Source organism: Eucyclogobius newberryi, unplaced genomic scaffold (assembly GCF_026437365.1).
Source record: "Eucyclogobius newberryi isolate DKJ021-1_F unplaced genomic scaffold, fEucNew1.0.hap1 SCAF_32, whole genome shotgun sequence".
NCBI classification, from domain to species: domain Eukaryota; kingdom Metazoa; phylum Chordata; class Actinopteri; order Gobiiformes; family Gobiidae; genus Eucyclogobius; species Eucyclogobius newberryi.
In genome coordinates, this window is record NW_027315968.1 from 878,603 (window position 1) to 902,604 (window position 24,002).

The following is a 24,002-nucleotide window of genomic DNA, read 5'->3' on the forward strand; positions in this document are numbered from 1 at the left end:
ATGGAAACGACCCTTTGGGTTTTTTTTTTTTTCCTCTGACAAAAAACAAGAGGGGAGAGCGCGAACGCAGTCCCCCACTACCAGAAATTATGCAGTTGAGATTCCCACATTTGGGGAATTCACAGGGGTCAGCACATCCTGTTTGTGCAATGGACGAGCCTCGCCCTGGGTGAACCACCTTCCTGATCATGGTGTCGCCCCTGCCAGGTAAGTATGAGTTGCTCCGCTCCGAGCCAAGGCCCAGGCCCTGGAAGAGGCAATGTGGCAGCATGGTCCTTCCGGCCATTTGCATGGACCAGCTTCCACCCGACGATTGAGCCCCAGGTTAAACGGCAGCGATACACACGCAAGTCTGTGCGTTCTAAGCACTCTTTTTTACTTTTAAAGTTCTTGAACACGGGATGCCAAACGGAGGGTACGCAAGGGCATGTTTAAAGGCCGACAAGACACAACCTTTGCTCTTGGAGGATGACCGCTTGCTTGCTTTAGACATAGGTAGAAAAGCCCCGCATTGAAGCAGGGCATCAAAAAATTGGAAAGATCTCTTGTTGTCCCTCTCCACGGAAATCTTTAGTAAAAGGCGAAAGATTTATACGCTCTGAAGAGAAACAAGAGTGCCACGTTGCAGCGCCACACGGCGTCCAGTACTTGAGGGCACACGGGGCTTCATCACGGGCAGTGTACTTCTGTTCAAGCGCTCATTTGCATCGGCGGTCGCGCGGCAAAAGGGACACGACAGGCTCGCACGTCGTTTCTGTAGTGTAGCGGTTATCACGTTCGCCTAACGCGCGAAAGGTCCTCGGCTCGAAACCGGGCAGAAACTAAGCCTCCTTTTATGTTTGCTTCAATCTTTAACACGGTTCATTCCAAACTCGATGGTTTATTCCTAGAAAAGAGGGAGGAGCGGAGGAATTGTCGGCGTAGTCCTTCAAACTTTTCATCACAGAGATCGGGGGAAAAAGACACCGACACACACGCCCCACAAAAAAAAAAAAAAAAAAGGGGCCCCCCTGCAGCCCCATATGTCCTCGTTAGTATAGTGGACAGTATCTCCGCTTGTCACGCGGAAGACCTGGGTTCGATTCCCAGACGGGGAGAGAAAGTGCGTTTTACCCAGCACGAAAGCGTTGCACTGACGCTGAGGACTTGTCCCACCAACGTACCTGCGCTACACTATCGCTTCTGTAGTGTAGCGGTTATCACGTTTGCCTCACACGCAAAAGGTCCCCGGCTCGAAACCGGGCAGAAGCACGCCCTCATGCGAAGACTTTACTTGTCGAGGATGGGTTTGAAAGTCGGTGTTGCGTTTGACCCCCCCCCAAAAAAAAACAAAACAACTAGTCACATGTACTGTACTCCACAAAGGGGCCACTCAAATTCCAAAGGTGGCCTATTTTGCACAAGGGTTTACGTGGAATGGGCTACCTCCCAAGGGGGTTGGGTTTAGGAACAGATACTTCACCTTCCCTCCCCCTCTTCTCCAGTCAGGGCTTTTGGCGGGAGATTTGAAATATCCAGCCCTTCCACTCAAAACGTCTCCGAGAATTTGTGTCCACTTCCGGAGCAGACAAACGGCAAGGAAGCGTTTAACATGAGGGTATGATGGCACATTTGCATGTAACGTGACGGCGAAAACAAACTGAATGACTTTTTTTAACCTGAGAGAGGAGGTGCACCGTTCTCGGAGGTACTGCAATACCGAGCCGATGCGTGGAGTGGACGGAGCAAGCCCCAAATTCCATCTCCCTGGTCCAAAAATCAATTTAATATACGGTCCCCGGGTAGGGGATGTATCAGATATTAAACTGATAAGAACAGATACTACACTTGATCTTAGCCAAAAGGCCGAGAAGCGATGCCCACAATGGGTTCGGGGAGCAGTGAGCTCTCCCCACGCTGACCCTCCCGTCAACGGTCCAAAGCGGCGCCCGCGCAAAGCGCCCGGCGGAGGGGCGGAGCGCGAGCGGCGTACATGGAAACGACCCTTTGGGTTTTTTTTTTTTTCCTCTGACAAAAAACAAGAGGGGAGAGCGCGAACGCAGTCCCCCACTACCAGAAATTATGCAGTTGAGATTCCCACATTTGGGGAATTCACAGGGGTCAGCACATCCTGTTTGTGCAATGGACGAGCCTCGCCCTGGGTGAACCACCTTCCTGATCATGGTGTCGCCCCTGCCAGGTAAGTATGAGTTGCTCCGCTCCGAGCCAAGGCCCAGGCCCTGGAAGAGGCAATGTGGCAGCATGGTCCTTCCGGCCATTTGCATGGACCAGCTTCCACCCGACGATTGAGCCCCAGGTTAAACGGCAGCGATACACACGCAAGTCTGTGCGTTCTAAGCACTCTTTTTTACTTTTAAAGTTCTTGAACACGGGATGCCAAACGGAGGGTACGCAAGGGCATGTTTAAAGGCCGACAAGACACAACCTTTGCTCTTGGAGGATGACCGCTTGCTTGCTTTAGACATAGGTAGAAAAGCCCCGCATTGAAGCAGGGCATCAAAAAATTGGAAAGATCTCTTGTTGTCCCTCTCCACGGAAATCTTTAGTAAAAGGCGAAAGATTTATACGCTCTGAAGAGAAACAAGAGTGCCACGTTGCAGCGCCACACGGCGTCCAGTACTTGAGGGCACACGGGGCTTCATCACGGGCAGTGTACTTCTGTTCACGCGCTCATTTGCATCGGCGGTCGCGCGGCAAAAGGGACACGACAGGCTCGCACGTCGTTTCTGTAGTGTAGCGGTTATCACGTTCGCCTAACGCGCGAAAGGTCCTCGGCTCGAAACCGGGCAGAAACAAAGCCTCCTTTTATGTTTGCTTCAATCTTTAACACGGTTCATTCCAAACTCGATGGTTTATTCCTAGAAAAGAGGGAGGAGCGGAGGAATTGTCGGCGTAGTCCTTCAAACTTTTCATCACAGAGATCGGGGGAAAAAGACACCGACACACACGCCCCAAAAAAAAAAAAAAAAAAAAGGGGCCCCCCTGCAGCCCCATATGTCCTCGTTAGTATAGTGGACAGTATCTCCGCTTGTCACGCGGAAGACCTGGGTTCGATTCCCAGACGGGGAGAGAAAGTGCTTTTTACCCAGCACGAAAGCGTTGCACTGACGCTGAGGACTTGTCCCACCAACGTACCTGCGCTACACTATCGCTTCTGTAGTGTAGCGGTTATCACGTTTGCCTCACACGCAAAAGGTCCCCGGCCCGAAACCGGGCAGAAGCACGCCCTCATGCGAAGACTTTACTTGTCGAGGATGGGTTTGAAAGTCGGTGTTGCGTTTGACCCCCCCCCCAAAAAAAAACAAAACAACTAGTCACATGTACTGTACTCCACAAAGGGGCCACTCAAATTCCAAAGGTGGCCTATTTTGCACAAGGGTTTACGTGGAATGGGCTACCTCCCAAGGGGGTTGGGTTTAGGAACAGATACTTCACCTTCCCTCCCCCTCTTCTCCAGTCAGGGCTTTTGGCGGGAGATTTGAAATATCCAGCCCTTCCACTCAAAACGTCTCCGAGAATTTTTGTCCACTTCCGGAGCAGACAAACGGCAAGGAAGCGTTTAACATGAGGGTATGATGGCACATTTGCATGTAACGTGACGGCGAAAACAAACTGAATGACTTTTTTTAACCTGAGAGAGGAGGTGCACCGTTCTCGGAGGTACTGCAATACCGAGCCGATGCGTGGAGTGGACGGAGCAAGCCCCAAATTCCATCTCCCTGGTCCAAAAATCAATTTAATATACGGTCCCCGGGTAGGGGACGTATCAGATATTAAACTGATAAGAACAGATACTACACTTGATCTTAGCCAAAAGGCCGAGAAGCGATGCCCACAATGGGTTCGGGGAGCAGTGAGCTCTCCCCACGCTGACCCTCCCGTCAACGGTCCAAAGCGGCGCCCGCGCAAAGCGCCCGGCGGAGGGGCCGGAGCGCGAGCGGCGTACATGGAAACGACCCTTTGGGTTTTTTTTTTTTTCCTCTGACAAAAAACAAGAGGGGAGAGCGCGAACGCAGTCCCCCACTACCAGAAATTATGCAGTTGAGATTCCCACATTTGGGGAATTCACAGGGGTCAGCACATCCTGTTTGTGCAATGGACGAGCCTCGCCCTGGGTGAACCACCTTCCTGATCATGGTGTCGCCCCTGCCAGGTAAGTATGAGTTGCTCCGCTCCGAGCCAAGGCCCAGGCCCTGGAAGAGGCAATGTGGCAGCATGGTCCTTCCGGCCATTTGCATGGACCAGCTTCCACCCGACGATTGAGCCCCAGGTTAAACGGCAGCGATACACACGCAAGTCTGTGCGTTCTAAGCACTCTTTTTTACTTTTAAAGTTCTTGAACACGGGATGCCAAACGGAGGGTACGCAAGGGCATGTTTAAAGGCCGACAAGACACAACCTTTGCTCTTGGAGGATGACCGCTTGCTTGCTTTAGACATAGGTAGAAAAGCCCCGCATTGAAGCAGGGCATCAAAAAATTGGAAAGATCTCTTGTTGTCCCTCTCCACGGAAATCTTTAGTAAAAGGCGAAAGATTTATACGCTCTGAAGAGAAACAAGAGTGCCACGTTGCAGCGCCACACGGCGTCCAGTACTTGAGGGCACACGGGGCTTCATCACGGGCAGTGTACTTCTGTTCACGCGCTCATTTGCATCGGCGGTCGCGCGGCAAAAGGGACACGACAGGCTCGCACGTCGTTTCTGTAGTGTAGCGGTTATCACGTTCGCCTAACGCGCGAAAGGTCCTCGGCTCGAAACCGGGCAGAAACAAAGCCTCCTTTTATGTTTGCTTCAATCTTTAACACGGTTCATTCCAAACTCGATGGTTTATTCCTAGAAAAGAGGGAGGAGCGGAGGAATTGTCGGCGTAGTCCTTCAAACTTTTCATCACAGAGATCGGGGGAAAAAGACACCGACACACACGCCCCAAAAAAAAAAAAAAAAAAAAAGGGGCCCCCCTGCAGCCCCATATGTCCTCGTTAGTATAGTGGACAGTATCTCCGCTTGTCACGCGGAAGACATGGGTTCGATTCCCAGACGGGGAGAGAAAGTGCGTTTTACCCAGCACGAAAGCGTTGCACTGACGCTGAGGACTTGTCCCACCAACGTACCTGCGCTACACTATCGCTTCTGTAGTGTAGCGGTTATCACGTTTGCCTCACACGCAAAAGGTCCCCGGCTCGAAACCGGGCAGAAGCACGCCCTCATGCGAAGACTTTACTTGTCGAGGATGGGTTTGAAAGTCGGTGTTGCGTTTGACCCCCCCCCCCAAAAAAAAACAAAACAACTAGTCACATGTACTGTACTCCACAAAGGGGCCACTCAAATTCCAAAGGTGGCCTATTTTGCACAAGGGTTTACGTGGAATGGGCTACCTCCCAAGGGGGTTGGGTTTAGGAACAGATACTTCACCTTCCCTCCCCCTCTTCTCCAGTCAGGGCTTTTGGCGGGAGATTTGAAATATCCAGCCCTTCCACTCAAAACGTCTCCGAGAATTTTTGTCCACTTCCGGAGCAGACAAACGGCAAGGAAGCGTTTAACATGAGGGTATGATGGCACATTTGCATGTAACGTGACGGCGAAAACAAACTGAATGACTTTTTTTAACCTGAGAGAGGAGGTGCACCGTTCTCGGAGGTACTGCAATACCGAGCCGATGCGTGGAGTGGACGGAGCAAGCCCCAAATTCCATCTCCCTGGTCCAAAAATCAATTTAATATACGGTCCCCGGGTAGGGGACGTATCAGATATTAAACTGATAAGAACAGATACTACACTTGATCTTAGCCAAAAGGCCGAGAAGCGATGCCCACAATGGGTTCGGGGAGCAGTGAGCTCTCCCCACGCTGACCCTCCCGTCAACGGTCCAAAGCGGCGCCCGCGCAAAGCGCCCGGCGGAGGGGCCGGAGCGCGAGCGGCGTACATGGAAACGACCCTTTGGGTTTTTTTTTTTTTCCTCTGACAAAAAACAAGAGGGGAGAGCGCGAACGCAGTCCCCCACTACCAGAAATTATGCAGTTGAGATTCCCACATTTGGGGAATTCACAGGGGTCAGCACATCCTGTTTGTGCAATGGACGAGTCTCGCCCTGGGTGAACCACCTTCCTGATCATGGTGTCGCCCCTGCCAGGTAAGTATGAGTTGCTCCGCTCCGAGCCAAGGCCCAGGCCCTGGAAGAGGCAATGTGGCAGCATGGTCCTTCCGGCCATTTGCATGGACCAGCTTCCACCCGACGATTGAGCCCCAGGTTAAACGGCAGCGATACACACGCAAGTCTGTGCGTTCTAAGCACTCTTTTTTACTTTTAAAGTTCTTGAACACGGGATGCCAAACGGAGGGTACGCAAGGGCATGTTTAAAGGCCGACAAGACACAACCTTTGCTCTTGGAGGATGACCGCTTGCTTGCTTTAGACATAGGTAGAAAAGCCCCGCATTGAAGCAGGGCATCAAAAAATTGGAAAGATCTCTTGTTGTCCCTCTCCACGGAAATCTTTAGTAAAAGGCGAAAGATTTATACGCTCTGAAGAGAAACAAGAGTGCCACGTTGCAGCGCCACACGGCGTCCAGTACTTGAGGGCACACGGGGCTTCATCACGGGCAGTGTACTTCTGTTCACGCGCTCATTTGCATCGGCGGTCGCGCGGCAAAAGGGACACGACAGGCTCGCACGTCGTTTCTGTAGTGTAGCGGTTATCACGTTCGCCTAACGCGCGAAAGGTCCTCGGCTCGAAACCGGGCAGAAACAAAGCCTCCTTTTATGTTTGCTTCAATCTTTAACACGGTTCATTCCAAACTCGATGGTTTATTCCTAGAAAAGAGGGAGGAGCGGAGGAATTGTCGGCGTAGTCCTTCAAACTTTTCATCACAGAGATCGGGGGAAAAAGACACCGACACACACGCCCCAAAAAAAAAAAAAAAAAAAAGGGGCCCCCCTGCAGCCCCATATGTCCTCGTTAGTATAGTGGACAGTATCTCCGCTTGTCACGCGGAAGACCTGGGTTCGATTCCCAGACGGGGAGAGAAAGTGCTTTTTACCCAGCACGAAAGCGTTGCACTGACGCTGAGGACTTGTCCCACCAACGTACCTGCGCTACACTATCGCTTCTGTAGTGTAGCGGTTATCACGTTTGCCTCACACGCAAAAGGTCCCCGGCTCGAAACCGGGCAGAAGCACGCCCTCATGCGAAGACTTTACTTGTCGAGGATGGGTTTGAAAGTCGGTGTTGCGTTTGACCCCCCCCCCAAAAAAAAACAAAACAACTAGTCACATGTACTGTACTCCACAAAGGGGCCACTCAAATTCCAAAGGTGGCCTATTTTGCACAAGGGTTTACGTGGAATGGGCTACCTCCCAAGGGGGTTGGGTTTAGGAACAGATACTTCACCTTCCCTCCCCCTCTTCTCCAGTCAGGGCTTTTGGCGGGAGATTTGAAATATCCAGCCCTTCCACTCAAAACGTCTCCGAGAATTTTTGTCCACTTCCGGAGCAGACAAACGGCAAGGAAGCGTTTAACATGAGGGTATGATGGCACATTTGCATGTAACGTGACGGCGAAAACAAACTGAATGACTTTTTTTAACCTGAGAGAGGAGGTGCACCGTTCTCGGAGGTACTGCAATACCGAGCCGATGCGTGGAGTGGACGGAGCAAGCCCCAAATTCCATCTCCCTGGTCCAAAAATCAATTTAATATACGGTCCCCGGGTAGGGGACGTATCAGATATTAAACTGATAAGAACAGATACTACACTTGATCTTAGCCAAAAGGCCGAGAAGCGATGCCCACAATGGGTTCGGGGAGCAGTGAGCTCTCCCCACGCTGACCCTCCCGTCAACGGTCCAAAGCGGCGCCCGCGCAAAGCGCCCGGCGGAGGGGCCGGAGCGCGAGCGGCGTACATGGAAACGACCCTTTGGGTTTTTTTTTTTTTCCTCTGACAAAAAACAAGAGGGGAGAGCGCGAACGCAGTCCCCCACTACCAGAAATTATGCAGTTGAGATTCCCACATTTGGGGAATTCACAGGGGTCAGCACATCCTGTTTGTGCAATGGACGAGCCTCGCCCTGGGTGAACCACCTTCCTGATCATGGTGTCGCCCCTGCCAGGTAAGTATGAGTTGCTCCGCTCCGAGCCAAGGCCCAGGCCCTGGAAGAGGCAATGTGGCAGCATGGTCCTTCCGGCCATTTGCATGGACCAGCTTCCACCCGACGATTGAGCCCCAGGTTAAACGGCAGCGATACACACGCAAGTCTGTGCGTTCTAAGCACTCTTTTTTACTTTTAAAGTTCTTGAACACGGGATGCCAAACGGAGGGTACGCAAGGGCATGTTTAAAGGCCGACAAGACACAACCTTTGCTCTTGGAGGATGACCGCTTGCTTGCTTTAGACATAGGTAGAAAAGCCCCGCATTGAAGCAGGGCATCAAAAAATTGGAAAGATCTCTTGTTGTCCCTCTCCACGGAAATCTTTAGTAAAAGGCGAAAGATTTATACGCTCTGAAGAGAAACAAGAGTGCCACGTTGCAGCGCCACACGGCGTCCAGTACTTGAGGGCACACGGGGCTTCATCACGGGCAGTGTACTTCTGTTCACGCGCTCATTTGCATCGGCGGTCGCGCGGCAAAAGGGACACGACAGGCTCGCACGTCGTTTCTGTAGTGTAGCGGTTATCACGTTCGCCTAACGCGCGAAAGGTCCTCGGCTCGAAACCGGGCAGAAACAAAGCCTCCTTTTATGTTTGCTTCAATCTTTAACACGGTTCATTCCAAACTCGATGGTTTATTCCTAGAAAAGAGGGAGGAGCGGAGGAATTGTCGGCGTAGTCCTTCAAACTTTTCATCACAGAGATCGGGGGAAAAAGACACCGACACACACGCCCCAAAAAAAAAAAAAAAAAAAAAGGGGCCCCCCTGCAGCCCCATATGTCCTCGTTAGTATAGTGGACAGTATCTCCGCTTGTCACGCGGAAGACCTGGGTTCGATTCCCAGACGGGGAGAGAAAGTGCGTTTTACCCAGCACGAAAGCGTTGCACTGACGCTGAGGACTTGTCCCACCAACGTACCTGCGCTACACTATCGCTTCTGTAGTGTAGCGGTTATCACGTTTGCCTCACACGCAAAAGGTCCCCGGCTCGAAACCGGGCAGAAGCACGCCCTCATGCGAAGACTTTACTTGTCGAGGATGGGTTTGAAAGTCGGTGTTGCGTTTGACCCCCCCCCCCAAAAAAAAACAAAACAACTAGTCACATGTACTGTACTCCACAAAGGGGCCACTCAAATTCCAAAGGTGGCCTATTTTGCACAAGGGTTTACGTGGAATGGGCTACCTCCCAAGGGGGTTGGGTTTAGGAACAGATACTTCACCTTCCCTCCCCCTCTTCTCCAGTCAGGGCTTTTGGCGGGAGATTTGAAATATCCAGCCCTTCCACTCAAAACGTCTCCGAGAATTTTTGTCCACTTCCGGAGCAGACAAACGGCAAGGAAGCGTTTAACATGAGGGTATGATGGCACATTTGCATGTAACGTGACGGCGAAAACAAACTGAATGACTTTTTTTAACCTGAGAGAGGAGGTGCACCGTTCTCGGAGGTACTGCAATACCGAGCCGATGCGTGGAGTGGACGGAGCAAGCCCCAAATTCCATCTCCCTGGTCCAAAAATCAATTTAATATACGGTCCCCGGGTAGGGGACGTATCAGATATTAAACTGATAAGAACAGATACTACACTTGATCTTAGCCAAAAGGCCGAGAAGCGATGCCCACAATGGGTTCGGGGAGCAGTGAGCTCTCCCCACGCTGACCCTCCCGTCAACGGTCCAAAGCGGCGCCCGCGCAAAGCGCCCGGCGGAGGGGCCGGAGCGCGAGCGGCGTACATGGAAACGACCCTTTGGGTTTTTTTTTTTTTCCTCTGACAAAAAACAAGAGGGGAGAGCGCGAACGCAGTCCCCCACTACCAGAAATTATGCAGTTGAGATTCCCACATTTGGGGAATTCACAGGGGTCAGCACATCCTGTTTGTGCAATGGACGAGCCTCGCCCTGGGTGAACCACCTTCCTGATCATGGTATCGCCCCTGCCAGGTAAGTATGAGTTGCTCCGCTCCGAGCCAAGGCCCAGGCCCTGGAAGAGGCAATGTGGCAGCATGGTCCTTCCGGCCATTTGCATGGACCAGCTTCCACCCGACGATTGAGCCCCAGGTTAAACGGCAGCGATACACACGCAAGTCTGTGCGTTCTAAGCACTCTTTTTTACTTTTAAAGTTCTTGAACACGGGATGCCAAACGGAGGGTACGCAAGGGCATGTTTAAAGGCCGACAAGACACAACCTTTGCTCTTGGAGGATGACCGCTTGCTTGCTTTAGACATAGGTAGAAAAGCCCCGCATTGAAGCAGGGCATCAAAAAATTGGAAAGATCTCTTGTTGTCCCTCTCCACGGAAATCTTTAGTAAAAGGCGAAAGATTTATACGCTCTGAAGAGAAACAAGAGTGCCACGTTGCAGCGCCACACGGCGTCCAGTACTTGAGGGCACACGGGGCTTCATCACGGGCAGTGTACTTCTGTTCACGCGCTCATTTGCATCGGCGGTCGCGCAGCAAAAGGGACACGACAGGCTCGCACGTCGTTTCTGTAGTGTAGCGGTTATCACGTTCGCCTAACGCGCGAAAGGTCCTCGGCTCGAAACCGGGCAGAAACAAAGCCTCCTTTTATGTTTGCTTCAATCTTTAACACGGTTCATTCCAAACTCGATGGTTTATTCCTAGAAAAGAGGGAGGAGCGGAGGAATTGTCGGCGTAGTCCTTCAAACTTTTCATCACAGAGATCGGGGGAAAAAGACACCGACACACACGCCCCAAAAAAAAAAAAAAAAAAAAGGGGCCCCCCTGCAGCCCCATATGTCCTCGTTAGTATAGTGGACAGTATCTCCGCTTGTCACGCGGAAGACCTGGGTTCGATTCCCAGACGGGGAGAGAAAGTGCGTTTTACCCAGCACGAAAGCGTTGCACTGACGCTGAGGACTTGTCCCACCAACGTACCTGCGCTACACTATCGCTTCTGTAGTGTAGCGGTTATCACGTTTGCCTCACACGCAAAAGGTCCCCGGCTCGAAACCGGGCAGAAGCACGCCCTCATGCGAAGACTTTACTTGTCGAGGATGGGTTTGAAAGTCGGTGTTGCGTTTGACCCCCCCCCCCCAAAAAAAAACAAAACAACTAGTCACATGTACTGTACTCCACAAAGGGGCCACTCAAATTCCAAAGGTGGCCTATTTTGCACAAGGGTTTACGTGGAATGGGCTACCTCCCAAGGGGGTTGGGTTTAGGAACAGATACTTCACCTTCCCTCCCCCTCTTCTCCAGTCAGGGCTTTTGGCGGGAGATTTGAAATATCCAGCCCTTCCACTCAAAACGTCTCCGAGAATTTTTGTCCACTTCCGGAGCAGACAAACGGCAAGGAAGCGTTTAACATGAGGGTATGATGGCACATTTGCATGTAACGTGACGGCGAAAACAAACTGAATGACTTTTTTTAACCTGAGAGAGGAGGTGCACCGTTCTCGGAGGTACTGCAATACCGAGCCGATGCGTGGAGTGGACGGAGCAAGCCCCAAATTCCATCTCCCTGGTCCAAAAATCAATTTAATATACGGTCCCCGGGTAGGGGACGTATCAGATATTAAACTGATAAGAACAGATACTACACTTGATCTTAGCCAAAAGGCCGAGAAGCGATGCCCACAATGGGTTCGGGGAGCAGTGAGCTCTCCCCACGCTGACCCTCCCGTCAACGGTCCAAAGCGGCGCCCGCGCAAAGCGTCCGGCGGAGGGGCCGGAGCGCGAGCGGCGTACATGGAAACGACCCTTTGGGTTTTTTTTTTTTTCCTCTGACAAAAAACAAGAGGGGAGAGCGCGAACGCAGTCCCCCACTACCAGAAATTATGCAGTTGAGATTCCCACATTTGGGGAATTCACAGGGGTCAGCACATCCTGTTTGTGCAATGGACGAGCCTCGCCCTGGGTGAACCACCTTCCTGATCATGGTGTCGCCCCTGCCAGGTAAGTATGAGTTGCTCCGCTCCGAGCCAAGGCCCAGGCCCTGGAAGAGGCAATGTGGCAGCATGGTCCTTCCGGCCATTTGCATGGACCAGCTTCCACCCGACGATTGAGCCCCAGGTTAAACGGCAGCGATACACACGCAAGTCTGTGCGTTCTAAGCACTCTTTTTTACTTTTAAAGTTCTTGAACACGGGATGCCAAACGGAGGGTACGCAAGGGCATGTTTAAAGGCCGACAAGACACAACCTTTGCTCTTGGAGGATGACCGCTTGCTTGCTTTAGACATAGGTAGAAAAGCCCCGCATTGAAGCAGGGCATCAAAAAATTGGAAAGATCTCTTGTTGTCCCTCTCCACGGAAATCTTTAGTAAAAGGCGAAAGATTTATACGCTCTGAAGAGAAACAAGAGTGCCACGTTGCAGCGCCACACGGCGTCCAGTACTTGAGGGCACACGGGGCTTCATCACGGGCAGTGTACTTCTGTTCACGCGCTCATTTGCATCGGCGGTCGCGCGGCAAAAGGGACACGACAGGCTCGCACGTCGTTTCTGTAGTGTAGCGGTTATCACGTTCGCCTAACGCGCGAAAGGTCCTCGGCTCGAAACCGGGCAGAAACAAAGCCTCCTTTTATGTTTGCTTCAATCTTTAACACGGTTCATTCCAAACTCGATGGTTTATTCCTAGAAAAGAGGGAGGAGCGGAGGAATTGTCGGCGTAGTCCTTCAAACTTTTCATCACAGAGATCGTGGGAAAAAGACACCGACACATACGCCCCAAAAAAAAAAAAAAAAAAAAGGGGCCCCCCTGCAGCCCCATATGTCCTCGTTAGTATAGTGGACAGTATCTCCGCTTGTCACGCGGAAGACCTGGGTTCGATTCCCAGACGGGGAGAGAAAGTGCGTTTTACCCAGCACGAAAGCGTTGCACTGACGCTGAGGACTTGTCCCACCAACGTACCTGCGCTACACTATCGCTTCTGTAGTGTAGCGGTTATCACGTTTGCCTCACACGCAAAAGGTCCCCGGCTCGAAACCGGGCAGAAGCACGCCCTCATGCGAAGACTTTACTTGTCGAGGATGGGTTTGAAAGTCGGTGTTGCGTTTGACCCCCCCCCCCAAAAAAAACAAAACAACTAGTCACATGTACTGTACTCCACAAAGGGGCCACTCAAATTCCAAAGGTGGCCTATTTTGCACAAGGGTTTACGTGGAATGGGCTACCTCCCAAGGGGGTTGGGTTTAGGAACAGATACTTCACCTTCCCTCCCCCTCTTCTCCAGTCAGGGCTTTTGGCGGGAGATTTGAAATATCCAGCCCTTCCACTCAAAACGTCTCCGAGAATTTTTGTCCACTTCCGGAGCAGACAAACGGCAAGGAAGCGTTTAACATGAGGGTATGATGGCACATTTGCATGTAACGTGACGGCGAAAACAAACTGAATGACTTTTTTTAACCTGAGAGAGGAGGTGCACCGTTCTCGGAGGTACTGCAATACCGAGCCGATGCGTGGAGTGGACGGAGCAAGCCCCAAATTCCATCTCCCTGGTCCAAAAATCAATTTAATATACGGTCCCCGGGTAGGGGACGTATCAGATATTAAACTGATAAGAACAGATACTACACTTGATCTTAGCCAAAAGGCCGAGAAGCGATGCCCACAATGGGTTCGGGGAGCAGTGAGCTCTCCCCACGCTGACCCTCCCGTCAACGGTCCAAAGCGGCGCCCGCGCAAAGCGCCCGGCGGAGGGGCCGGAGCGCGAGCGGCGTACATGGAAACGACCCTTTGGGTTTTTTTTTTTTTCCTCTGACAAAAAACAAGAGGGGAGAGCGCGAACGCAGTCCCCCACTACCAGAAATTATGCAGTTGGGATTCCCACATTTGGGGAATTCACAGGGGTCAGCACATCCTGTTTGTGCAATGGACGAGCCTCGCCCTGGGTGAACCACCTTCCTGATCATGGTGTCGCCCCTGCCAGGTAAGTATGAGTTGCTCCGCTCCGAGCCAAGGCCCAGGCCCTGGAAGAGGCAATGTGGCAGCATGGTCCTTCCGGCCATTTGCATGGACCAGCTTCCACCCGACGATTGAGCCCCAGGTTAAACGGCAGCGATACACACGCAAGTCTGTGCGTTCTAAGCACTCTTTTTTACTTTTAAAGTTCTTGAACACGGGATGCCAAACGGAGGATACGCAAGGGCATGTTTAAAGGCCGACAAGACACAACCTTTGCTCTTGGAGGATGACCGCTTGCTTGCTTTAGACATAGGTAGAAAAGCCCCGCATTGAAGCAGGGCATCAAAAAATTGGAAAGATCTCTTGTTGTCCCTCTCCACGGAAATCTTTAGTAAAAGGCGAAAGATTTATACGCTCTGAAGAGAAACAAGAGTGCCACGTTGCAGCGCCACACGGCGTCCAGTACTTGAGGGCACACGGGGCTTCATCACGGGCAGTGTACTTCTGTTCACGCGCTCATTTGCATCGGCGGTCGCGCGGCAAAAGGGACACGACAGGCTCGCACGTCGTTTCTGTAGTGTAGCGGTTATCACGTTCGCCTAACGCGCGAAAGGTCCTCGGCTCGAAACCGGGCAGAAACAAAGCCTCCTTTTATGTTTGCTTCAATCTTTAACACGGTTCATTCCAAACTCGATGGTTTATTCCTAGAAAAGAGGGAGGAGCGGAGGAATTGTCGGCGTAGTCCTTCAAACTTTTCATCACAGAGATCGGGGGAAAAAGACACCGACACACAAGCCCCAAAAAAAAAAAAAAAAAAAAGGGGCCCCCCTGCAGCCCCATATCTCCTCGTTAGTATAGTGGACAGTATCTCCGCTTGTCACGCGGAAGACCTGGGTTCGATTCCCAGACGGGGAGAGAAAGTGCGTTTTACCCAGCACGAAAGCGTTGCACTGACGCTGAGGACTTGTCCCACCAACGTACCTGCGCTACACTATCGCTTCTGTAGTGTAGCGGTTATCACGTTTGCCTCACACGCAAAAGGTCCCCGGCTCGAAACCGGGCAGAAGCACGCCCTCATGCGAAGACTTTACTTGTCGAGGATGGGTTTGAAAGTCGGTGTTGCGTTTGACCCCCCCCCCCAAAAAAAACAAAACAACTAGTCACATGTACTGTACTCCACAAAGGGGCCACTCAAATTCCAAAGGTGGCCTATTTTGCACAAGGGTTTACGTGGAATGGGCTACCTCCCAAGGGGGTTGGGTTTAGGAACAGATACTTCACCTTCCCTCCCCCTCTTCTCCAGTCAGGGCTTTTGGCGGGAGATTTGAAATATCCAGCCCTTCCACTCAAAACGTCTCCGAGAATTTTTGTCCACTTCCGGAGCAGACAAACGGCAAGGAAGCGTTTAACATGAGGGTATGATGGCACATTTGCATGTAACGTGACGGCGAAAACAAACTGAATGACTTTTTTTAACCTGAGAGAGGAGGTGCACCGTTCTCGGAGGTACTGCAATACCGAGCCGATGCGTGGAGTGGACGGAGCAAGCCCCAAATTCCATCTCCCTGGTCCAAAAATCAATTTAATATACGGTCCCCGGGTAGGGGACGTATCAGATATTAAACTGATAAGAACAGATACTACACTTGATCTTAGCCAAAAGGCCGAGAAGCGATGCCCACAATGGGTTCGGGGAGCAGTGAGCTCTCCCCACGCTGACCCTCCCGTCAACGGTCCAAAGCGGCGCCCGCGCAAAGCGCCCGGCGGAGGGGCCGGAGCGCGAGCGGCGTACATGGAAACGACCCTTTGGTTTTTTTTTTTTTTCCTCTGACAAAAAACAAGAGGGGAGAGCGCGAACGCAGTCCCCCACTACCAGAAATTATGCAGTTGAGATTCCCACATTTGGGGAATTCACAGGGGTCAGCACATCCTGTTTGTGCAATGGACGAGCCTCGCCCTGGGTGAACCACCTTCCTGATCATGGTGTCGCCCCTGCCAGGTAAGTATGAGTTGCTCCGCTCCGAGCCAAGGCCCAGGCCCTGGAAGAGGCAATGTGGCAGCATGGTCCTTCCGGCCATTTGCATGGACCAGCTTCCACCCGACGATTGAGCCCCAGGTTAAACGGCAGCGATACACACGCAAGTCTGTGCGTTCTAAGCACTCTTTTTTACTTTTAAAGTTCTTGAACACGGGATGCCAAACGGAGGGTACGCAAGGGCATGTTTAAAGGCCGACAAGACACAACCTTTGCTCTTGGAGGATGACCGCTTGCTTGCTTTAGACATAGGTAGAAAAGCCCCGCATTGAAGCAGGGCATCAAAAAATTGGAAAGATCTCTTGTTGTCCCTCTCCACGGAAATCTTTAGTAAAAGGCGAAAGATTTATACGCTCTGAAGAGAAACAAGAGTGCCACGTTGCAGCGCCACACGGCGTCCAGTACTTGAGGGCACACGGGGCTTCATCACGGGCAGTGTACTTCTGTTCACGCGCTCATTTGCATCGGCGGTCGCGCGGCAAAAGGGACACGACAGGCTCGCACGTCGTTTCTGTAGTGTAGCGGTTATCACGTTCGCCTAACGCGCGAAAGGTCCTCGGCTCGAAACCGGGCAGAAACAAAGCCTCCTTTTATGTTTGCTTCAATCTTTAACACGGTTCATTCCAAACTCGATGGTTTATTCCTAGAAAAGAGGGAGGAGCGGAGGAATTGTCGGCGTAGTCCTTCAAACTTTTCATCACAGAGATCGGGGGAAAAAGACACCGACACACACGCCCCAAAAAAAAAAAAAAAAGGGGCCCCCCTGCAGCCCCATATGTCCTCGTTAGTATAGTGGACAGTATCTCCGCTTGTCACGCGGAAGACCTGTGTTCGATTCCCAGACGGGGAGAGAAAGTGCGTTTTACCCAGCACGAAAGCGTTGCACTGACGCTGAGGACTTGTCCCACCAACGTACCTGCGCTACACTATCGCTTCTGTAGTGTAGCGGTTATCACGTTTGCCTCACACGCAAAAGGTCCCCGGCTCGAAACCGGGCAGAAGCATGCCCTCATGCGAAGACTTTACTTGTCGAGGATGGGTTTGAAAGTCGATGTTGCGTTTGACCCCCCCCCCAAAAAAAAACAAAACAACTAGTCACATGTACTGTACTCCACAAAGGGGCCACTCAAATTCCAAAGGTGGCCTATTTTGCACAAGGGTTTACGTGGAATGGGCTACCTCCCAAGGGGGTTGGGTTTAGGAACAGATACTTCACCTTCCCTCCCCCTCTTCTCCAGTCAGGGCTTTTGGCGGGAGATTTGAAATATCCAGCCCTTCCACTCAAAACGTCTCCGAGAATTTTTGTCCACTTCCGGAGCAGACAAACGGCAAGGAAGCGTTTAACATGAGGGTATGATGGCACATTTGCATGTAACGTGACGGCGAAAACAAACTGAATGACTTTTTTTAACCTGAGAGAGGAGGTGCACCGTTCTCGGAGGTACTGCAATACCGAGCCGATGCGTGGAGTGGACGGAGCAAGCCCCAAATTCCATCTCCCTGGTCCAAAAATCAATTTAATATACGGTCCCCGGGTAGGGGACGTATCAGATATTAAACTGATAAGAACAGATACTACACTTGATCTTAGCCAAAAGGCCGAGAAGCGATGCCCACAATGGGTTCGGGGAGCAGTGAGCTCTCCCCACGCTGACCCTCCCGTCAACGGTCCAAAGCGGCGCCCGCGCAAAGCGCCCGGCGGAGGGGCCGGAGCGCGAGCGGCGTACATGGAAACGACCCTTTGGGTTTTTTTTTTTTTCCTCTGACAAAAAACAAGAGGGGAGAGCGCGAACGCAGTCCCCCACTACCAGAAATTATGCAGTTGAGATTCCCACATTTGGGGAATTCACAGGGGTCAGCACATCCTGTTTGTGCAATGGACGAGCCTCGCCCTGGGTGAACCACCTTCCTGATCATGGTGTCGCCCCTGCCAGGTAAGTATGAGTTGCTCCGCTCCGAGCCAAGGCCCAGGCCCTGGAAGAGGCAATGTGGCAGCATGGTCCTTCCGGCCATTTGCATGGACCAGCTTCCACCCGACGATTGAGCCCCAGGTTAAACGGCAGCGATACACACGCAAGTCTGTGCGTTCTAAGCACTCTTTTTTACTTTTAAAGTTCTTGAACACGGGATGCCAAACGGAGGGTACGCAAGGGCATGTTTAAAGGCCGACAAGACACAACCTTTGCTCTTGGAGGATGACCGCTTGCTTGCTTTAGACATAGGTAGAAAAGCCCCGCATTGAAGCAGGGCATCAAAAAATTGGAAAGATCTCTTGTTGTCCCTCTCCACGGAAATCTTTAGTAAAAGGCGAAAGATTTATACGCTCTGAAGAGAAACAAGAGTGCCACGTTGCAGCGCCACACGGCGTCCAGTACTTGAGGGCACACGGGGCTTCATCACGGGCAGTGTACTTCTGTTCACGCGCTCATTTGCATCGGCGGTCGCGCGGCAAAAGGGACACGACAGGCTCGCACGTCGTTTCTGTAGTGTAGCGGTTATCACGTTCGCCTAACGCGCGAAAGGTCCTCGGCTCGAAACCGGGCAGAAACAAAGCCTCCTTTTATGTTTGCTTCAATCTTTAACACGGTTCATTCCAAACTCGATGGTTTATTCCTAGAAAAGAGGGAGGAGCGGAGGAATTGTCGGCGTAGTCCTTCAAACTTTTCATCACAGAGATCGGGGGAAAAAGACACCGACACACACGCCCCAAAAAAAAAAAAAAAAGGGGCCCCCCTGCAGCCCCATATGTCCTCGTTAGTATAGTGGACAGTATCTCCGCTTGTCACGCGGAAGACCTGGGTTCGATTCCCAGACGGGGAGAGAAAGTGCGTTTTACCCAGCACGAAAGCGTTGCACTGACGCTGAGGACTTGTCCCACCAACGTACCTGCGCTACACTATCGCTTCTGTAGTGTAGCGGTTATCACGTTTGCCTCACACGCAAAAGGTCCCCGGCTCGAAACCGGGCAGAAGCACGCCCTCATGCGAAGACTTTACTTGTCGAGGATGGGTTTGAAAGTCGATGTTGCGTTTGACCCCCCCCCCCAAAAAAAAACAAAACAACTAGTCACATGTACTGTACTCCACAAAGGGGCCACTCAAATTCCAAAGGTGGCCTATTTTGCACAAGGGTTTACGTGGAATGGGCTACCTCCCAAGGGGGTTGGGTTTAGGAACAGATACTTCACCTTCCCTCCCCCTCTTCTCCAGTCAGGGCTTTTGGCGGGAGATTTGAAATATCCAGCCCTTCCACTCAAAACGTCTCCGAGAATTTTTGTCCACTTCCGGAGCAGACAAACGGCAAGGAAGCGTTTAACATGAGGGTATGATGGCACATTTGCATGTAACGTGACGGCGAAAACAAACTGAATGACTTTTTTTAACCTGAGAGAGGAGGTGCACCGTTCTCGGAGGTACTGCAATACCGAGCCGATGCGTGGAGTGGACGGAGCAAGCCCCAAATTCCATCTCCCTGGTCCAAAAATCAATTTAATATACGGTCCCCGGGTAGGGGACGTATCAGATATTAAACTGATAAGAACAGATACTACACTTGATCTTAGCCAAAAGGCCGAGAAGCGATGCCCACAATGGGTTCGGGGAGCAGTGAGCTCTCCCCACGCTGACCCTCCCGTCAACGGTCCAAAGCGGCGCCCGCGCAAAGCGCCCGGCGGAGGGGCCGGAGCGCGAGCGGCGTACATGGAAACGACCCTTTGGGTTTTTTTTTTTTCCTCTGACAAAAAACAAGAGGGGAGAGCGCGAACGCAGTCCCCCACTACCAGAAATGATGCAGTTGAGATTCCCACATTTGGGGAATTCACAGGGGTCAGCACATCCTGTTTGTGCAATGGACGAGCCTCGCCCTGGGTGAACCACCTTCCTGATCATGGTGTCACCCCTGCCAGGTAAGTATGAGTTGCTCCGCTCCGAGCCAAGGCCCAGGCCCTGGAAGAGGCAATGTGGCAGCATGGTCCTTCCGGCCATTTGCATGGACCAGCTTCCACCCGACGATTGAGCCCCAGGTTAAACGGCAGCGATACACACGCAAGTCTGTGCGTTCTAAGCACTCTTTTTTACTTTTAAAGTTCTTGAACACGGGATGCCAAACGGAGGGTACGCAAGGGCATGTTTAAAGGCCGACAAGACACAACCTTTGCTCTTGGAGGATGACCGCTTGCTTGCTTTAGACATAGGTAGAAAAGCCCCGCATTGAAGCAGGGCATCAAAAAATTGGAAAGATCTCTTGTTGTCCCTCTCCACGGAAATCTTTAGTAAAAGGCGAAAGATTTATACGCTCTGAAGAGAAACAAGAGTGCCACGTTGCAGCGCCACACGGCGTCCAGTACTTGAGGGCACACGGGGCTTCATCACGGGCAGTGTACTTCTGTTCACGCGCTCATTTGCATCGGCGGTCGCGCGGCAAAAGGGACACGACAGGCTCGCACGTCGTTTCTGTAGTGTAGCGGTTATCACGTTCGCCTAACGCGCGAAAGGTCCTCGGCTCGAAACCGGGCAGAAACAAAGCCTCCTTTTATGTTTGCTTCAATCTTTAACACGGTTCATTCCAAACTCGATGGTTTATTCCTAGAAAAGAGGGAGGAGCGGAGGAATTGTCGGCGTAGTCCTTCAAACTTTTCATCACAGAGATCGGGGGAAAAAGACACCGACACACACGCCCCAAAAAAAAAAAAAAAAAAAAGGGGCCCCCCTGCAGCCCCATATGTCCTCGTTAGTATAGTGGACAGTATCTCCGCTTGTCACGCGGAAGACCTGGGTTCGATTCCCAGACGGGGAGAGAAAGTGCGTTTTACCCAGCACGAAAGCGTTGCACTGACGCTGAGGACTTGTCCCACCAACGTACCTGCGCTACACTATCGCTTCTGTAGTGTAGCGGTTATCACGTTTGCCTCACACGCAAAAGGTCCCCGGCTCGAAACCGGGCAGAAGCACGCCCTCATGCGAAGACTTTACTTGTCGAGGATGGGTTTGAAAGTCGGTGTTGCGTTTGACCCCCCCCCCCAAAAAAAAACAAAACAACTAGTCACATGTACTGTACTCCACAAAGGGGCCACTCAAATTCCAAAGGTGGCCTATTTTGCACAAGGGTTTACGTGGAATGGGCTACCTCCCAAGGGGGTTGGGTTTAGGAACAGATACTTCACCTTCCCTCCCCCTCTTCTCCAGTCAGGGCTTTTGGCGGGAGATTTGAAATATCCAGCCCTTCCACTCAAAACGTCTCCGAGAATTTTTGTCCACTTCCGGAGCAGACAAACGGCAAGGAAGCGTTTAACATGAGGGTATGATGGCACATTTGCATGTAACGTGACGGCGAAAACAAACTGAATGACTTTTTTTAACCTGAGAGAGGAGGTGCACCGTTCTCGGAGGTACTGCAATACCGAGCCGATGCGTGGAGTGGACGGAGCAAGCCCCAAATTCCATCTCCCTGGTCCAAAAATCAATTTAATATACGGTCCCCGGGTAGGGGACGTATCAGATATTAAACTGATAAGAACAGATACTACACTTGATCTTAGCCAAAAGGCCGAGAAGCGATGCCCACAATGGGTTCGGGGAGCAGTGAGCTCTCCCCACGCTGACCCTCCCGTCAACGGTCCAAAGCGGCGCCCGCGCAAAGCGCCCGGCGGAGGGGCCGGAGCGCGAGCGGCGTACATGGAAACGACCCTTTGGGTTTTTTTTTTTTTCCTCTGACAAAAAACAAGAGGGGAGAGCGCGAACGCAGTCCCCCACTACCAGAAATTATGCAGTTGAGATTCCCACATTTGGGGAATTCACAGGGGTCAGCACATCCTGTTTGTGCAATGGACGAGCCTCGCCCTGGGTGAACCACCTTCCTGATCATGGTGTCGCCCCTGCCAGGTAAGTATGAGTTGCTCCGCTCCGAGCCAAGGCCCAGGCCCTGGAAGAGGCAATGTGGCAGCATGGTCCTTCCGGCCATTTGCATGGACCAGCTTCCACCCGACGATTGAGCCCCAGGTTAAACGGCAGCGATACACACGCAAGTCTGTGCGTTCTAAGCACTCTTTTTTACTTTTAAAGTTCTTGAACACGGGATGCCAAACGGAGGGTACGCAAGGGCATGTTTAAAGGCCGACAAGACACAACCTTTGCTCTTGGAGGATGACCGCTTGCTTGCTTTAGACATAGGTAGAAAAGCCCCGCATTGAAGCAGGGCATCAAAAAATTGGAAAGATCTCTTGTTGTCCCTCTCCACGGAAATCTTTAGTAAAAGGCGAAAGATTTATACACTCTGAAGAGAAACAAGAGTGCCACGTTGCAGCGCCACACGGCGTCCAGTACTTGAGGGCACACGGGGCTTCATCACGGGCAGTGTACTTCTGTTCACGCGCTCATTTGCATCGGCGGTCGCGCGGCAAAAGGGACACGACAGGCTCGCACGTCGTTTCTGTAGTGTAGCGGTTATCACGTTCGCCTAACGCGCGAAAGGTCCTCGGCTCGAAACCGGGCAGAAACAAAGCCTCCTTTTATGTTTGCTTCAATCTTTAACACGGTTCATTCCAAACTCGATGGTTTATTCCTAGAAAAGAGGGAGGAGCGGAGGAATTGTCGGCGTAGTCCTTCAAACTTTTCATCACAGAGATCGGGGGAAAAAGACACCGACACACACGCCCCAAAAAAAAAAAAAAAAAAAAAGGGGCCCCCCTGCAGCCCCATATGTCCTCGTTAGTATAGTGGACAGTATCTCCGCTTGTCACGCGGAAGACCTGGGTTCGATTCCCAGACGGGGAGAGAAAGTGCGTTTTACCCAGCACGAAAGCGTTGCACTGACGCTGAGGACTTGTCCCACCAACGTACCTGCGCTACACTATCGCTTCTGTAGTGTAGCGGTTATCACGTTTGCCTCACACGCAAAAGGTCCCCGGCTCGAAACCGGGCAGAAGCACGCCCTCATGCGAAGACTTTACTTGTCGAGGATGGGTTTGAAAGTCGGTGTTGCGTTTGACCCCCCCCCCAAAAAAAAACAAAACAACTAGTCACATGTACTGTACTCCACAAAGGGGCCACTCAAATTCCAAAGGTGGCCTATTTTGCACAAGGGTTTACGTGGAATGGGCTACCTCCCAAGGGGGTTGGGTTTAGGAACAGATACTTCACCTTCCCTCCCCCTCTTCTCCAGTCAGGGCTTTTGGCGGGAGATTTGAAATATCCAGCCCTTCCACTCAAAACGTCTCCGAGAATTTTTGTCCACTTCCGGAGCAGACAAACGGCAAGGAAGCGTTTAACATGAGGGTATGATGGCACATTTGCATGTAACGTGACGGCGAAAACAAACTGAATGACTTTTTTTAACCTGAGAGAGGAGGTGCACCGTTCTCGGAGGTACTGCAATACCGAGCCGATGCGTGGAGTGGACGGAGCAAGCCCCAAATTCCATCTCCCTGGTCCAAAAATCAATTTAATATACGGTCCCCGGGTAGGGGACGTATCAGATATTAAACTGATAAGAACAGATACTACACTTGATCTTAGCCAAAAGGCCGAGAAGCGATGCCCACAATGGGTTCGGGGAGCAGTGAGCTCTCCCCACGCTGACCCTCCCGTCAACGGTCCAAAGCGGCGCCCGCGCAAAGCGCCCGGCGGAGGGGCCGGAGCGCGAGCGGCGTACATGGAAACGACCCTTTGGGTTTTTTTTTTTTTCCTCTGACAAAAAACAAGATGGGAGAGCGCGAACGCAGTCCCCCACTACCAGAAATTATGCAGTTGAGATTCCCACATTTGGGGAATTCACAGGGGTCAGCACATCCTGTTTGTGCAATGGACGAGCCTCGCCCTGGGTGAACCACCTTCCTGATCATGGTGTCGCCCCTGCCAGGTAAGTATGAGTTGCTCCGCTCCGAGCCAAGGCCCAGGCCCTGGAAGAGGCAATGTGGCAGCATGGTCCTTCCGGCCATTTGCATGGACCAGCTTCCACCCGACGATTG

At 51.9% G+C, this 24,002-nt stretch overlaps 65 non-coding genes across 65 annotated transcripts; 28 read left to right on the plus strand and 37 right to left on the minus strand.

Moving 5' to 3' along the window:
- Positions 1 to 49: 49 nt before the first annotated feature.
- Positions 50 to 215, minus strand: LOC140375064 (U1 spliceosomal RNA). The gene has a single exon (XR_011929378.1). It is a non-coding gene; the product is annotated as a U1 spliceosomal RNA (small nuclear RNA).
- Positions 216 to 502: 287 nt separating this feature from the next.
- LOC140375071 (U5 spliceosomal RNA) lies at positions 503 to 616 on the minus strand. The gene has a single exon (XR_011929383.1). It is a non-coding gene; the product is annotated as a U5 spliceosomal RNA (small nuclear RNA).
- Positions 617 to 1,025: 409 nt separating this feature from the next.
- trnad-guc (transfer RNA aspartic acid (anticodon GUC)) lies at positions 1,026 to 1,097 on the plus strand. The gene has a single exon. It is a non-coding gene; the product is annotated as a tRNA-Asp (tRNA).
- Positions 1,098 to 1,178: 81 nt separating this feature from the next.
- On the plus strand, positions 1,179 to 1,251 carry trnav-cac (transfer RNA valine (anticodon CAC)). The gene has a single exon. It is a non-coding gene; the product is annotated as a tRNA-Val (tRNA).
- Positions 1,252 to 1,665: 414 nt separating this feature from the next.
- LOC140375059 (U2 spliceosomal RNA) lies at positions 1,666 to 1,857 on the minus strand. Its single transcript, XR_011929375.1, has one exon. It is a non-coding gene; the product is annotated as a U2 spliceosomal RNA (small nuclear RNA).
- Positions 1,858 to 2,021: 164 nt separating this feature from the next.
- LOC140375076 (U1 spliceosomal RNA) lies at positions 2,022 to 2,187 on the minus strand. Its single transcript, XR_011929388.1, has one exon. It is a non-coding gene; the product is annotated as a U1 spliceosomal RNA (small nuclear RNA).
- Positions 2,188 to 2,474: 287 nt separating this feature from the next.
- On the minus strand, positions 2,475 to 2,588 carry LOC140375072 (U5 spliceosomal RNA). Its single transcript, XR_011929384.1, has one exon. It is a non-coding gene; the product is annotated as a U5 spliceosomal RNA (small nuclear RNA).
- A 134-nt stretch (positions 2,589 to 2,722) lies between these two features.
- On the plus strand, positions 2,723 to 2,795 carry trnav-aac (transfer RNA valine (anticodon AAC)). The gene has a single exon. It is a non-coding gene; the product is annotated as a tRNA-Val (tRNA).
- A 202-nt stretch (positions 2,796 to 2,997) lies between these two features.
- Positions 2,998 to 3,069, plus strand: trnad-guc (transfer RNA aspartic acid (anticodon GUC)). Its single transcript has one exon. It is a non-coding gene; the product is annotated as a tRNA-Asp (tRNA).
- A 569-nt stretch (positions 3,070 to 3,638) lies between these two features.
- Positions 3,639 to 3,830, minus strand: LOC140374933 (U2 spliceosomal RNA). Its single transcript, XR_011929255.1, has one exon. It is a non-coding gene; the product is annotated as a U2 spliceosomal RNA (small nuclear RNA).
- Positions 3,831 to 3,995: 165 nt separating this feature from the next.
- On the minus strand, positions 3,996 to 4,161 carry LOC140375089 (U1 spliceosomal RNA). Its single transcript, XR_011929399.1, has one exon. It is a non-coding gene; the product is annotated as a U1 spliceosomal RNA (small nuclear RNA).
- Positions 4,162 to 4,448: 287 nt separating this feature from the next.
- LOC140375073 (U5 spliceosomal RNA) lies at positions 4,449 to 4,562 on the minus strand. Its single transcript, XR_011929385.1, has one exon. It is a non-coding gene; the product is annotated as a U5 spliceosomal RNA (small nuclear RNA).
- Positions 4,563 to 4,696: 134 nt separating this feature from the next.
- trnav-aac (transfer RNA valine (anticodon AAC)) lies at positions 4,697 to 4,769 on the plus strand. The gene has a single exon. It is a non-coding gene; the product is annotated as a tRNA-Val (tRNA).
- Positions 4,770 to 5,125: 356 nt separating this feature from the next.
- On the plus strand, positions 5,126 to 5,198 carry trnav-cac (transfer RNA valine (anticodon CAC)). Its single transcript has one exon. It is a non-coding gene; the product is annotated as a tRNA-Val (tRNA).
- A 416-nt stretch (positions 5,199 to 5,614) lies between these two features.
- Positions 5,615 to 5,806, minus strand: LOC140374934 (U2 spliceosomal RNA). The gene has a single exon (XR_011929256.1). It is a non-coding gene; the product is annotated as a U2 spliceosomal RNA (small nuclear RNA).
- Positions 5,807 to 5,971: 165 nt separating this feature from the next.
- Positions 5,972 to 6,137, minus strand: LOC140374902 (U1 spliceosomal RNA). The gene has a single exon (XR_011929226.1). It is a non-coding gene; the product is annotated as a U1 spliceosomal RNA (small nuclear RNA).
- Positions 6,138 to 6,424: 287 nt separating this feature from the next.
- LOC140375074 (U5 spliceosomal RNA) lies at positions 6,425 to 6,538 on the minus strand. The gene has a single exon (XR_011929386.1). It is a non-coding gene; the product is annotated as a U5 spliceosomal RNA (small nuclear RNA).
- A 134-nt stretch (positions 6,539 to 6,672) lies between these two features.
- On the plus strand, positions 6,673 to 6,745 carry trnav-aac (transfer RNA valine (anticodon AAC)). Its single transcript has one exon. It is a non-coding gene; the product is annotated as a tRNA-Val (tRNA).
- Positions 6,746 to 6,947: 202 nt separating this feature from the next.
- trnad-guc (transfer RNA aspartic acid (anticodon GUC)) lies at positions 6,948 to 7,019 on the plus strand. Its single transcript has one exon. It is a non-coding gene; the product is annotated as a tRNA-Asp (tRNA).
- Positions 7,020 to 7,100: 81 nt separating this feature from the next.
- Positions 7,101 to 7,173, plus strand: trnav-cac (transfer RNA valine (anticodon CAC)). The gene has a single exon. It is a non-coding gene; the product is annotated as a tRNA-Val (tRNA).
- A 415-nt stretch (positions 7,174 to 7,588) lies between these two features.
- Positions 7,589 to 7,780, minus strand: LOC140374936 (U2 spliceosomal RNA). Its single transcript, XR_011929258.1, has one exon. It is a non-coding gene; the product is annotated as a U2 spliceosomal RNA (small nuclear RNA).
- A 165-nt stretch (positions 7,781 to 7,945) lies between these two features.
- Positions 7,946 to 8,111, minus strand: LOC140375100 (U1 spliceosomal RNA). Its single transcript, XR_011929410.1, has one exon. It is a non-coding gene; the product is annotated as a U1 spliceosomal RNA (small nuclear RNA).
- Positions 8,112 to 8,398: 287 nt separating this feature from the next.
- Positions 8,399 to 8,512, minus strand: LOC140375075 (U5 spliceosomal RNA). Its single transcript, XR_011929387.1, has one exon. It is a non-coding gene; the product is annotated as a U5 spliceosomal RNA (small nuclear RNA).
- Positions 8,513 to 8,646: 134 nt separating this feature from the next.
- Positions 8,647 to 8,719, plus strand: trnav-aac (transfer RNA valine (anticodon AAC)). The gene has a single exon. It is a non-coding gene; the product is annotated as a tRNA-Val (tRNA).
- A 203-nt stretch (positions 8,720 to 8,922) lies between these two features.
- trnad-guc (transfer RNA aspartic acid (anticodon GUC)) lies at positions 8,923 to 8,994 on the plus strand. Its single transcript has one exon. It is a non-coding gene; the product is annotated as a tRNA-Asp (tRNA).
- An 81-nt stretch (positions 8,995 to 9,075) lies between these two features.
- On the plus strand, positions 9,076 to 9,148 carry trnav-cac (transfer RNA valine (anticodon CAC)). The gene has a single exon. It is a non-coding gene; the product is annotated as a tRNA-Val (tRNA).
- A 416-nt stretch (positions 9,149 to 9,564) lies between these two features.
- On the minus strand, positions 9,565 to 9,756 carry LOC140374937 (U2 spliceosomal RNA). The gene has a single exon (XR_011929259.1). It is a non-coding gene; the product is annotated as a U2 spliceosomal RNA (small nuclear RNA).
- Positions 9,757 to 9,921: 165 nt separating this feature from the next.
- LOC140375016 (U1 spliceosomal RNA) lies at positions 9,922 to 10,087 on the minus strand. The gene has a single exon (XR_011929335.1). It is a non-coding gene; the product is annotated as a U1 spliceosomal RNA (small nuclear RNA).
- Positions 10,088 to 10,374: 287 nt separating this feature from the next.
- On the minus strand, positions 10,375 to 10,488 carry LOC140375077 (U5 spliceosomal RNA). The gene has a single exon (XR_011929389.1). It is a non-coding gene; the product is annotated as a U5 spliceosomal RNA (small nuclear RNA).
- A 134-nt stretch (positions 10,489 to 10,622) lies between these two features.
- On the plus strand, positions 10,623 to 10,695 carry trnav-aac (transfer RNA valine (anticodon AAC)). Its single transcript has one exon. It is a non-coding gene; the product is annotated as a tRNA-Val (tRNA).
- A 355-nt stretch (positions 10,696 to 11,050) lies between these two features.
- Positions 11,051 to 11,123, plus strand: trnav-cac (transfer RNA valine (anticodon CAC)). Its single transcript has one exon. It is a non-coding gene; the product is annotated as a tRNA-Val (tRNA).
- A 417-nt stretch (positions 11,124 to 11,540) lies between these two features.
- On the minus strand, positions 11,541 to 11,732 carry LOC140374938 (U2 spliceosomal RNA). Its single transcript, XR_011929260.1, has one exon. It is a non-coding gene; the product is annotated as a U2 spliceosomal RNA (small nuclear RNA).
- Positions 11,733 to 11,897: 165 nt separating this feature from the next.
- LOC140375112 (U1 spliceosomal RNA) lies at positions 11,898 to 12,063 on the minus strand. Its single transcript, XR_011929421.1, has one exon. It is a non-coding gene; the product is annotated as a U1 spliceosomal RNA (small nuclear RNA).
- A 287-nt stretch (positions 12,064 to 12,350) lies between these two features.
- LOC140375078 (U5 spliceosomal RNA) lies at positions 12,351 to 12,464 on the minus strand. The gene has a single exon (XR_011929390.1). It is a non-coding gene; the product is annotated as a U5 spliceosomal RNA (small nuclear RNA).
- Positions 12,465 to 12,598: 134 nt separating this feature from the next.
- trnav-aac (transfer RNA valine (anticodon AAC)) lies at positions 12,599 to 12,671 on the plus strand. Its single transcript has one exon. It is a non-coding gene; the product is annotated as a tRNA-Val (tRNA).
- A 355-nt stretch (positions 12,672 to 13,026) lies between these two features.
- trnav-cac (transfer RNA valine (anticodon CAC)) lies at positions 13,027 to 13,099 on the plus strand. Its single transcript has one exon. It is a non-coding gene; the product is annotated as a tRNA-Val (tRNA).
- Positions 13,100 to 13,514: 415 nt separating this feature from the next.
- LOC140374939 (U2 spliceosomal RNA) lies at positions 13,515 to 13,706 on the minus strand. The gene has a single exon (XR_011929261.1). It is a non-coding gene; the product is annotated as a U2 spliceosomal RNA (small nuclear RNA).
- Positions 13,707 to 13,871: 165 nt separating this feature from the next.
- LOC140374903 (U1 spliceosomal RNA) lies at positions 13,872 to 14,037 on the minus strand. The gene has a single exon (XR_011929227.1). It is a non-coding gene; the product is annotated as a U1 spliceosomal RNA (small nuclear RNA).
- A 287-nt stretch (positions 14,038 to 14,324) lies between these two features.
- On the minus strand, positions 14,325 to 14,438 carry LOC140375079 (U5 spliceosomal RNA). The gene has a single exon (XR_011929391.1). It is a non-coding gene; the product is annotated as a U5 spliceosomal RNA (small nuclear RNA).
- A 134-nt stretch (positions 14,439 to 14,572) lies between these two features.
- On the plus strand, positions 14,573 to 14,645 carry trnav-aac (transfer RNA valine (anticodon AAC)). Its single transcript has one exon. It is a non-coding gene; the product is annotated as a tRNA-Val (tRNA).
- Positions 14,646 to 15,000: 355 nt separating this feature from the next.
- Positions 15,001 to 15,073, plus strand: trnav-cac (transfer RNA valine (anticodon CAC)). Its single transcript has one exon. It is a non-coding gene; the product is annotated as a tRNA-Val (tRNA).
- A 415-nt stretch (positions 15,074 to 15,488) lies between these two features.
- LOC140374940 (U2 spliceosomal RNA) lies at positions 15,489 to 15,680 on the minus strand. The gene has a single exon (XR_011929262.1). It is a non-coding gene; the product is annotated as a U2 spliceosomal RNA (small nuclear RNA).
- Positions 15,681 to 15,845: 165 nt separating this feature from the next.
- LOC140375124 (U1 spliceosomal RNA) lies at positions 15,846 to 16,011 on the minus strand. Its single transcript, XR_011929432.1, has one exon. It is a non-coding gene; the product is annotated as a U1 spliceosomal RNA (small nuclear RNA).
- A 287-nt stretch (positions 16,012 to 16,298) lies between these two features.
- On the minus strand, positions 16,299 to 16,412 carry LOC140375080 (U5 spliceosomal RNA). Its single transcript, XR_011929392.1, has one exon. It is a non-coding gene; the product is annotated as a U5 spliceosomal RNA (small nuclear RNA).
- A 134-nt stretch (positions 16,413 to 16,546) lies between these two features.
- Positions 16,547 to 16,619, plus strand: trnav-aac (transfer RNA valine (anticodon AAC)). The gene has a single exon. It is a non-coding gene; the product is annotated as a tRNA-Val (tRNA).
- A 351-nt stretch (positions 16,620 to 16,970) lies between these two features.
- Positions 16,971 to 17,043, plus strand: trnav-cac (transfer RNA valine (anticodon CAC)). Its single transcript has one exon. It is a non-coding gene; the product is annotated as a tRNA-Val (tRNA).
- Positions 17,044 to 17,458: 415 nt separating this feature from the next.
- LOC140374942 (U2 spliceosomal RNA) lies at positions 17,459 to 17,650 on the minus strand. The gene has a single exon (XR_011929264.1). It is a non-coding gene; the product is annotated as a U2 spliceosomal RNA (small nuclear RNA).
- Positions 17,651 to 17,815: 165 nt separating this feature from the next.
- On the minus strand, positions 17,816 to 17,981 carry LOC140375136 (U1 spliceosomal RNA). Its single transcript, XR_011929443.1, has one exon. It is a non-coding gene; the product is annotated as a U1 spliceosomal RNA (small nuclear RNA).
- Positions 17,982 to 18,268: 287 nt separating this feature from the next.
- LOC140375081 (U5 spliceosomal RNA) lies at positions 18,269 to 18,382 on the minus strand. Its single transcript, XR_011929393.1, has one exon. It is a non-coding gene; the product is annotated as a U5 spliceosomal RNA (small nuclear RNA).
- A 134-nt stretch (positions 18,383 to 18,516) lies between these two features.
- trnav-aac (transfer RNA valine (anticodon AAC)) lies at positions 18,517 to 18,589 on the plus strand. The gene has a single exon. It is a non-coding gene; the product is annotated as a tRNA-Val (tRNA).
- A 351-nt stretch (positions 18,590 to 18,940) lies between these two features.
- Positions 18,941 to 19,013, plus strand: trnav-cac (transfer RNA valine (anticodon CAC)). Its single transcript has one exon. It is a non-coding gene; the product is annotated as a tRNA-Val (tRNA).
- A 416-nt stretch (positions 19,014 to 19,429) lies between these two features.
- LOC140374944 (U2 spliceosomal RNA) lies at positions 19,430 to 19,621 on the minus strand. The gene has a single exon (XR_011929265.1). It is a non-coding gene; the product is annotated as a U2 spliceosomal RNA (small nuclear RNA).
- Positions 19,622 to 19,785: 164 nt separating this feature from the next.
- On the minus strand, positions 19,786 to 19,951 carry LOC140375028 (U1 spliceosomal RNA). Its single transcript, XR_011929346.1, has one exon. It is a non-coding gene; the product is annotated as a U1 spliceosomal RNA (small nuclear RNA).
- Positions 19,952 to 20,238: 287 nt separating this feature from the next.
- LOC140375082 (U5 spliceosomal RNA) lies at positions 20,239 to 20,352 on the minus strand. The gene has a single exon (XR_011929394.1). It is a non-coding gene; the product is annotated as a U5 spliceosomal RNA (small nuclear RNA).
- A 134-nt stretch (positions 20,353 to 20,486) lies between these two features.
- trnav-aac (transfer RNA valine (anticodon AAC)) lies at positions 20,487 to 20,559 on the plus strand. Its single transcript has one exon. It is a non-coding gene; the product is annotated as a tRNA-Val (tRNA).
- Positions 20,560 to 20,761: 202 nt separating this feature from the next.
- trnad-guc (transfer RNA aspartic acid (anticodon GUC)) lies at positions 20,762 to 20,833 on the plus strand. Its single transcript has one exon. It is a non-coding gene; the product is annotated as a tRNA-Asp (tRNA).
- An 81-nt stretch (positions 20,834 to 20,914) lies between these two features.
- trnav-cac (transfer RNA valine (anticodon CAC)) lies at positions 20,915 to 20,987 on the plus strand. The gene has a single exon. It is a non-coding gene; the product is annotated as a tRNA-Val (tRNA).
- A 416-nt stretch (positions 20,988 to 21,403) lies between these two features.
- Positions 21,404 to 21,595, minus strand: LOC140374945 (U2 spliceosomal RNA). Its single transcript, XR_011929266.1, has one exon. It is a non-coding gene; the product is annotated as a U2 spliceosomal RNA (small nuclear RNA).
- Positions 21,596 to 21,760: 165 nt separating this feature from the next.
- On the minus strand, positions 21,761 to 21,926 carry LOC140375147 (U1 spliceosomal RNA). Its single transcript, XR_011929454.1, has one exon. It is a non-coding gene; the product is annotated as a U1 spliceosomal RNA (small nuclear RNA).
- A 287-nt stretch (positions 21,927 to 22,213) lies between these two features.
- LOC140375195 (U5 spliceosomal RNA) lies at positions 22,214 to 22,327 on the minus strand. The gene has a single exon (XR_011929500.1). It is a non-coding gene; the product is annotated as a U5 spliceosomal RNA (small nuclear RNA).
- Positions 22,328 to 22,461: 134 nt separating this feature from the next.
- On the plus strand, positions 22,462 to 22,534 carry trnav-aac (transfer RNA valine (anticodon AAC)). Its single transcript has one exon. It is a non-coding gene; the product is annotated as a tRNA-Val (tRNA).
- A 203-nt stretch (positions 22,535 to 22,737) lies between these two features.
- trnad-guc (transfer RNA aspartic acid (anticodon GUC)) lies at positions 22,738 to 22,809 on the plus strand. The gene has a single exon. It is a non-coding gene; the product is annotated as a tRNA-Asp (tRNA).
- An 81-nt stretch (positions 22,810 to 22,890) lies between these two features.
- On the plus strand, positions 22,891 to 22,963 carry trnav-cac (transfer RNA valine (anticodon CAC)). Its single transcript has one exon. It is a non-coding gene; the product is annotated as a tRNA-Val (tRNA).
- Positions 22,964 to 23,378: 415 nt separating this feature from the next.
- LOC140374946 (U2 spliceosomal RNA) lies at positions 23,379 to 23,570 on the minus strand. The gene has a single exon (XR_011929267.1). It is a non-coding gene; the product is annotated as a U2 spliceosomal RNA (small nuclear RNA).
- A 165-nt stretch (positions 23,571 to 23,735) lies between these two features.
- LOC140374906 (U1 spliceosomal RNA) lies at positions 23,736 to 23,901 on the minus strand. The gene has a single exon (XR_011929230.1). It is a non-coding gene; the product is annotated as a U1 spliceosomal RNA (small nuclear RNA).
- Positions 23,902 to 24,002: the final 101 nt, after the last annotated feature.